This window comes from Desmodus rotundus, chromosome 5 (genome assembly GCF_022682495.2).
Source record: "Desmodus rotundus isolate HL8 chromosome 5, HLdesRot8A.1, whole genome shotgun sequence".
NCBI classification, from domain to species: domain Eukaryota; kingdom Metazoa; phylum Chordata; class Mammalia; order Chiroptera; family Phyllostomidae; genus Desmodus; species Desmodus rotundus.
The window spans coordinates 165157057-165165223 of NC_071391.1; the positions used below are offsets into that span (position 1 = coordinate 165157057).

The 8167-nt window shown below is 62.1% G+C and overlaps 1 protein-coding gene across 5 annotated transcripts in view; it reads right to left on the reverse strand.

The window, feature by feature from the left end:
• Positions 1–5534, reverse strand: part of RNF144A (ring finger protein 144A) — a 72583-nt gene extending 67049 nt beyond the window's left edge. For 2 of the 5 annotated variants that reach the window (XM_053923939.2, XM_071221587.1), the window contains exons 1-2: positions 5308–5534; positions 1517–1625 (exon numbers count right to left, since the gene is read on the reverse strand). The gene's annotated coding sequence lies outside the window, so the exon portion shown is untranslated. The remainder of the gene's footprint in view (positions 1–1516; positions 1626–5307) is intronic. The other 3 variants (XM_053923941.2, XM_045189567.3, XM_053923938.2) reach the window with 2 other exon arrangements.
• Positions 5535–8167: the final 2633 nt, after the last annotated feature.

Sequence of the window (8167 nt, forward strand, 5' to 3'; positions counted from 1 at the left end):
CCCTGCGTCTCCCACACTGCCCTGCGCAGGAGGTCGAGGGGCAGTTGTGAAGCCCTCAGTGGGCAAGAGCGAGCAGACGCGGAGCCAGAGGCGGTTTCTGAGGGGCGCAGGAGCTGATGGGATAAAGAGGCCTTTTTCCTTCTTTCTCTTACACATCCGGCCCTATTCGCCGCCCTGGGGCCGCCCACGTGGACTGGCTGGGCTCTCCCGGCCGGCCAAGAGCTTCGCTGAGACGGAGGAGACAGAACAGCTGTGGTCTCAGCAGAGAGAGCCAGCCCTGTCTCTTCTCCCACACCCGAGACCAGCGTGCCGGGCCCTGCCAAGTGATGAGGGAGATATATTCAGGGTCAGCCAACGAATTCAGATCCTGCACCGCCAGCTCTGAACGTCTTCTGGAAGCCCTTTTTATCCCCTTGTCCGGACGATTAACCTCCAGCGCACCGCTACCGTGAAGCACTATGTGGCAATTCATCGATGGGACTCTTAGTGCCCTTGTGTTCTCGATCACAGGACAACCGGCCCGCCCGGCACCTCCCAAGCCTTCACACTTCCCAGAGCAAAGCTGCTTCTGAACCACACACCCTCTAGATGCCTTTGAACTCAAACTGGCCCCACAGACCGAAGAAGAGCGAAAGGGACGCAAGAAACCAGCTCCACAGAGACAGCGACGGCGCAGGCCGCCGGGGATCACCCACAAGCAGGGACTCCAGCAGCGGCTATTCCGGCACAGGAACCCACCTGAACCCACACCGCACCACGCTTCCCGCAAACACTCTTTCAAGGAACTCTGGCCGCCTCATTCCCTGGAGCACCCCAGGGTCGCAAGGCTGAGGGCTCCCCACACCCTCCCGTCCCCCAGAGTCAGCCCCGACTGCTCCGCTTCCTTGGGAACAAACCCTGTGCGTCCGCACCTGGGGCCTCTCTGCACCTGCACAAGTGCCCTCCCCGGTCTCGGCTCCGCCCCTCTTCTCTAGCTCCCTGCAGGCACGCCCGTCTCCACCTGCCATTCCCTCTCCAGACGTCCCATCCTGACTCACACTTGGACGGGCAGCTCCTCACTGCTGCTGGACTGTGGGCCCTGCAGGCGAGGTCACGTCCGTCCCCTGCCTCACCCTCCCCTGCATCCCAGGGTGCCCTATGTGGTGCCACCTCCAGCCAGCCTGACAGGCCACCGTCTTGTGATGCTGGGATTGGTGTCGTCCGCTGTCCACACAACCACAGGGCCGAGGACAGGCAGGGTCTGCTTCCTGCCTCCCAGGACGGAGCCGCGCACCCAGACGCTCTGACGGGCCTTCGGCCTCTGTCTGAAGCTGACACCAGCCTGCTCCCCGCCCTGCGGAGGGATGGCCGCTGTGTGGCTCCATCTCCCACAGAGAGGACGCAGTGTGCCCTCGGGCCCCCTTCTCCCAAATGTCCCCTCTCGAATGAGATTCCTCCATCTTGTGTTCAGTCAGGGAACAAAAATGCACCCAGGGAGACCAGGACAGGCAAATGCAAAAACGAACAAACGTCTAACCTTGGAAGACTCACGATTTCGCAGAGGAAATGAGGCAGCGACATGAGTCACCAACAGCAGAGTTTTAGGTGCACTCGCAGAGTCTGAGGCAGAGTCGCCACGGAAGCGCCTGGTCGGAGAGAGGAAGTTTCCACCAGTGGACAGAGAAAGAGGGGCAGGGGTCCGGGCAGGAGGGGTGGGCGGGAGCCCCAGGCCCCCTTTCTCGCCCCTGGGGTGCCGGGACTGGATGTGTCGCCCCCACGTCAGCCATTCCCCCAGCAGCAGGGACGAGGCGAGGTGTGTGCCGAGCCTGCGAGGATCACCGGGGATGTGGCACCCACGGGTGGAGGCTGTGAGACAGGAGAGCTGGAAAGTCGGGCTGGAACAAGCAGTGACCAAGCTCCACGTCTCACCAAGGGGCGCACTAGAGACTGAACAAGCAGGGCGCTGCTGAAGGCGCCCCAGCAGGGAAGTGACAAGAGGCCAGCGGGCACAATGATGAGGACACCAGAGGGACCAATCCACAGCATCCCAAGAAGACACCACCTGGCTTCTGGCTTCAGAAGGGCTGTGCAAGAGAAGTTCCACCTTGAGAAGAGGTTGCCTGAGGCAGGGTCTGCACGTCCCCCACCAGCTGGGGGAGGGCGACTGGCAGGCTTCCAGGATGTGGACGAGCCTCCCTGGAGTGGGGGCCGCAGGGGGTGGTGACATTCGGAATGAGAGAGACAGGCAGACAAGCCAGCGACAGAGGGCAGGTTGGGAGAACCATGGGCCAGTGGCCCCAGGCCAGTGAACAGATGTCCTTGATGCAGGGACAGACCTTGAAGGGATAAAGGGACAGTCCGCGCCATCTGCACGGCTCCAGGGCCACGGAAGTCAGAGAGGTGCCCTCTTCTCGGGTGGCGATGCCGGCATAGCCCCACCTCCCCCCCAGAGCTCCTTACAAGGCAGCTGCCCCCCAGTTCTCAGGCACAGGAGCGGCCCCTCTCCTGTCCTGTCCTCTGGGAACCTGTGAGAACAGACCCCTGGCCCCGCCCAGCACTTCCTGTCAGCACCTGGAGACAGGAACACTAAATGAGTGTAACTACAGCTTCCCTCCAGTGCCAGACACAGGGAGCCTGTACGAATAATAAGAAGCGCAAAATATAGGAAGTTGGAATATAAGAAAGTAAGCTCCTGCCACGCAGGAACTCAAGTTTCCCCATCACACCCAGCTTGTCCTCTGGCTCCTTAGAGAACCTCTGGCCCTGGGTGTCCACGGGCCTTCCTGGAACAAGCTCGAGGCAGGGGTTAGATTTGGATTCCAGGGACGAAGGAAGGTGGAAACTCATCACAGCTGGACCGTCCGCCCCAAAGCCTCCTCTCTCAGCATAACGTTCCCGAGAGAAGCCTTCCTCCCTGCAACAATCCCCTCCGCCCCCCACCAGGGCTGCACGGGGCGGCGGCCCCACGCACTGAGTCTCCTGCGGTGCACCTTTACCACGAGCACCATGTTCTGGGGCTCGAGAATCGGTTAGGCCAACACCTTCATTTCACAGCTGAAGGAACGGGGGCCGTGCAGGGGGGCTACGACCCTTGCCCAGGGTCGCCGGGCTGGGTCACGGAGCTGTGCCAGCTCTGTCCTTCGGTCCTGCCTGATCCCCAGCAGGTGTGTGAACAGTCGCTTCAGGGTAAGGTGTTCGTCCAATTAGGCAAAGGCATCCGTGCGCGTCAGAAACGCAGACACAGAGGACAGAGGGGCTGGTTCTGGGCACGATCTCCCCCAGCGACTTTTCTAGTCTTAGAGACAGGCACTTTCAGTGTGCTGCTTGGGTATGAGGCAGGAAGTCACCCAGAGTGGCTGTGGAGGGGCTCCTCTTCCGTGGGGACACCCCGCTCTGTCCACAGCCTCTGCTACGCCGCACCCCATAAATCCGGGGCGCCCGTGCTTGGCCAGAGGCCTGGAAGAATCTGAGGGCTCAACATTGTCCTGAGTGGCTCCAGCCCCTAAGCCCCCAGAGCCCGAGGCAGCCGACACACCTCCACTCAACCCCCCCTCCCCAGCTTGAGTGCACAGCAGGCACCAGCAGGGACCCCCGGCCAGGGCCCCGGACCTCTCCTCTGAGTCCAGTGTCCTCACAGTCACGGGGGCGGAGCTGGGAATCCGAGAGACTGTCTGGCACTATGATTCCCAGTCTCGAGGACAGGCCTCCTCCAGCCTCTCCCACGAAGAGAAAGGCTCCCAAGAGGGGGGGGGAATCATGAATCACAGTGGAAAAACCAGGTGACGAGGCTCCCAGCGCCTGGCCCTGCTGAGTGGCACGTTCACCGGAGGGATGTCAGCAGCTTCAGCGGAACTGAGAGTGAGGTCCCGTCCGAGTCTCGGGCCACGAGAGAAGCACCACGCTCCTGTGGAGCTCTGACGCGGGGACCACACGCTCCCCATCAGTGCCTCGCCAGGGGCGCCTGCTGCCCCCAGCCCTGGAGCCCACTCTTCTCTAGTTCCCTTCCCAAATTTAGCAGCATGAAGTTCAAGGGCCCCTTTAAACACACAATCTTGCAAACTCCAATTGTGCTGAACCTGGGCATTTTCCATTTTGTTAAAATGAGGTTATTCGCATCCTGTTTCCTCATGAGGACCTCGTCCACGCCAGCCCCGCTGGCAAGCAGTGCAGGTGTGGGGGTCTGCTTCTAAGGCTCGCGCTCCATACACGCCCCCGTCCCTGAACACAGCCTGGCCCACAGCCCACTCCGAAGCAGGCTCAGCGCACTCGCCTCCTCGACAGCCATCAGCAACTCCCACTGCCACGGGGGCAAGACCAGAGCTGGCCTGGAGTCCAGAGATTTCTTGATCTGTCCCCATCTGACCCGGCCTCCCCTCCTGGCAAAGCCCACAGGCATCCGCAGCAGCCCCCTTTCCACCTTCCACTCACAGACACATCTTATCTGCTGAGAACCTCTCGCCAAGGGCCAGCCCTAGCCAGAGGCCCTGGACATGCTCTCTCTAGGTCCCCAGGCCCCACTCCCAGAAAAAGAGCTTCCTCTCCATGGCTGGTCAAAGCCAGATTTGGGGTCACTTCCTAGTGCAGGCACTAAAGGCTCCCCCAGGGCAGCAGGGCCCACTCCAGACATCCCCCTGGGGCTCAGCGAACTCCTCCTGCTTACCCTGCCCTCCCCCTGGCACAAGGAGACCACAGGCCAGGTAGAGACAGAGAGAGCACTTTGGAGTGACCATCGTGGGACCTGTAGGCGGAGATCATTAGGGCACAGGAAAGTGACCTCTTCCTCCCGGCCTGGAGGCTCCAGCTGTGCCCAGCAACCCAGGCTGGGCACCCAGGACGGTGCAGGGCAGCCACTGCTAGGACAGAAGCGGGGAGACCCGCCGGGACGTCCCCAGCCGCTCCGCCCAGGGAGGCTTGGCGGGAGGCGGGCGGCCACTGTCCTAAGGCGCCGGGGACGTGCAAAGCGGGGGACGCTCGCAACGCGCGGCTTCCCCGCGCCCCAGCGGAGTGCCCTGCCCGGCCCTAGACATCCACGGCCTGCAAAAGGCCACGCATCGCCGGACCGGCCAAATGCCAGGGACGCAACGCTACAGACCCGTGCCGGGCCGGGGAGGTGCGACCCGCGGTCCTCAAGTGGCCTCAAGCGGCGCCGAGGCCACCGAGGGGCAGGCCAGGGCCAGGGTGGCGCCCTCGGCGCGGAGCCCACGCATCCCCACAGCAGACCCCGATCCGAGCGTCCGGGACCCGGCTCCGCACGGCCACATCCCTCGGTCCCGCTCGGCCGCTCCCGTTCCCAAGATGCCGACACAAAGGGGAGACGCCGTCACCCACCTGGTCCCGCGCGGCCCGGGCTCCGGAGATGGTCGCTCCTGCTCGGCCGCGGCAGGGCTGCAAGCGCTGCGCCCGCGTCTGGTGCCGCGGCCGGGTGTCCGCGCCGGGTGCCCGCCGCCCCGCGCCCGCGCCCCGCCTGCAGCCGCCCTTTCTTCCCTGCCCGGCCTCCAGCCGGGGCGCGCAGCCGGCGGGGAGACAGGGCGGCGGCGCGAACGGCACAAAGACGCGGGCGCGGAGAGGCCAGCTCCCGCCGCCACGCAGCGCCCCCTGCTGCCCGCCCTCCGCCGCGCGCGCGGGCCGGGCCGGGTCACCCTGGGCTCCAGGGGATGGACCGCGGCCACGGGCGTGACAACGACCAGCGAGGCTCCTTGCCTGGTGGCCGCCAGAAGACAGCCCCCGATGAAAACACTCTGGGGCGAGGCGGAGGGGTCATAACCAAGCTAGGAGAGAAATGGGTGCCAGATCAGACGCCCTCTATCCAGCAGAGTCACAGTAAAGGTCTTTCCATCCCTCTATCGGGATGCTTTGAGCCCTGGAGAAGAGGGGCCAGGACAGTTTACTTCCGGCTGTTAGGGCTCCCGCTTGTCAGAGTGGAAGGTGTTGGAAGGCGGGAGTCTCGTAAGGTTTCCTTCCACCGCTTCCCTGGGAAGCTGGAAGTTACGCGAGCCTTCCAGGCCGCTCAGGCACGCACCTCGGACAAAACGTAAGAAGACCCCTCTCTGCAGAGTGACTGGGAACTCCCCGGCCACCTCTTCCCTCCGCAGCACCACCGCACCCTGCCCAGTCTGCTCTGAAGGTGCCTGCGCGGGACTCCAATGTAAAACATGAGTGTCCCAGACAAACCAAACGCCACACAGAGGTGGTCGAATCCGTGGTAATAAAGCAGAAGTTTGCTACTATGTTAATCAAAAAGTAAAAACATTTTTCCCGGCATCCTCCCATAAAGTAGAGACCCTTGCCGGCCTGTGCACCACCGTGCCCAGCGCCGGAGGAACGAGCCTGGGCACTCACGGTCGTTGGGTGAAATCAATGAATCTTGTTTTCTAGAACTCTCTGCGAACTAGTGCTTCCACACGACTCAGATGCAAATGCCGTAGATCCTAATGAGACGCTGGGGCCGGAGAGAAAAGGTAGTCTGGTCTTTTTGTGTCACACAAGGAAACACTGAGGTGGGACACGGCCTTGGGGTGTTCCAGTGTCACTGCCGGCGAGGGGCGGAAGGTGGCCCTTGTGGCTGGACAGCGTTTTCAAAGGCCTCGGAACTCCGAAGGCACGATCAGATTGCATTTGGCGCCAGCAGGTGTCCCTGCGGGCAGACAGTTCATGCTGGCCGAGCGCCTCAGTGCTCCGGCACGATTCCCTGCCCAGGCACTCGGGCAGGACCCTGTGACTCATTTGGGTCACCAGACGCCAGCAGGAGTGTCACTGCTGGGCTGAGGCAGAGAAGACGCCCCAGGCGCCTGCCTTGCTCCTGTCCCCATCTGTGGCGATGGCTGAGCCACAACATGAAGTCAGCTGTGCCCCTCGGTCGCCTCTTGGTGGGACGAGCCCCAGGGGGGTGCTTTAGGCTGCCTTGTCACTGCAGCTCAGTCTAGTTTTTTTTTTTTCTTTAAGATTTTATTTATTTATTTTTAGAGATGGGGAAGGGAGGGAGAAAAAGAGGGAGAGAAACATCAATATGTGGTTGCCTCTCATGTGGCCCCCACTGGGGACCTGGCCCACAACCCAGGCAGGTGCCCTGATTGGGAATCGAACTGGCAAACTTTAGTTCAAAGCACTCAATCCACTGAGCTACACCAGCCAGGGCAGCTTGTTCTAGTTTAAACTGACCGCTGTAGACTCGCTAGGAGGGGCAGTCACACCCTGCAGTGTGTCCGGAAGAGAGCTGAGGGCAGGGGTACCAGGCAGGCAGAGCCCACAGTCCAGTCTCAGACGTGAGGGCCTGCTGGGGGCCGGGGGCCGGAGGTGGGGGGCCGGGAACCGGCCCAATGTGGGAGCTGGAAGGAACTGAGGGACAGGCCAGCAGAAAGGGACGCAGTGAGGAAGTCAGGCCTGTGTCAGGACAAAGCCACAGGACGTGGGGCACCCAGAGCTCATTCCTCATGGAAGTGGCCACAGGTAAAATGTCCCTGAGGTTTAAAGTAAGAAAAGGGGGTGGGCAGGGCACGGGTGTCACCCACAGAACAGAGCCTGGGTGAGACTGGACAGCTGTGAGGGGTACGCAGGGCCTGTGCAGACTTGGCCGTGTGATTGGAGGGCCGGGGCCCTCAGTCCCACACCCCTGGCCTTCTGGGCGGGGGGAGGGCTGGACTTTGAATCAAAGGCCAAGGACTCAGTCAAGCCTGACTGTGCAGTGAAGCCTCCATGAACACCCCAGAGGAAGGGGCTTGGAGAGCCTCCGGGCGGGCGGACACGTGGACCCTGGTGAAGAGTGGGGGCCTGGAGAGGAAGCTCTGTGCCCCTCCCCAGGCGAGGCCCTGGGCTGCTCCTGAGTTACACCCTTTTGCAATGAACTGGTGATCTCCTAAGGAACAGGAAGGGGCTGGGGACAGTCATCTTGTGTGCCTCTGGGGGACCTGATGCTGCCTCCGGGACGGCAGTGTCCCAAATCAGCTGAACTGCAGAGCGCCCAGCTGGTGCGGCGCATGGCTGGGTGTGGGGAGAGAACACCCGCGTCGGAACCGGGAGCAGAGCCGGACTGGCACAGGCCGAGAGGCTGGAGGGAAACTAAGTCACTTTGGGCCGTTTCCCAAATCTTCCAGGAATCAGCTCGCTCAGAGCCTTGTTTTATGTTTGGGGTTTTTTTTTTAGATAAAGTGAATTCCCCGAACATGAGGTACAGTCACATTCATAAGCGAGC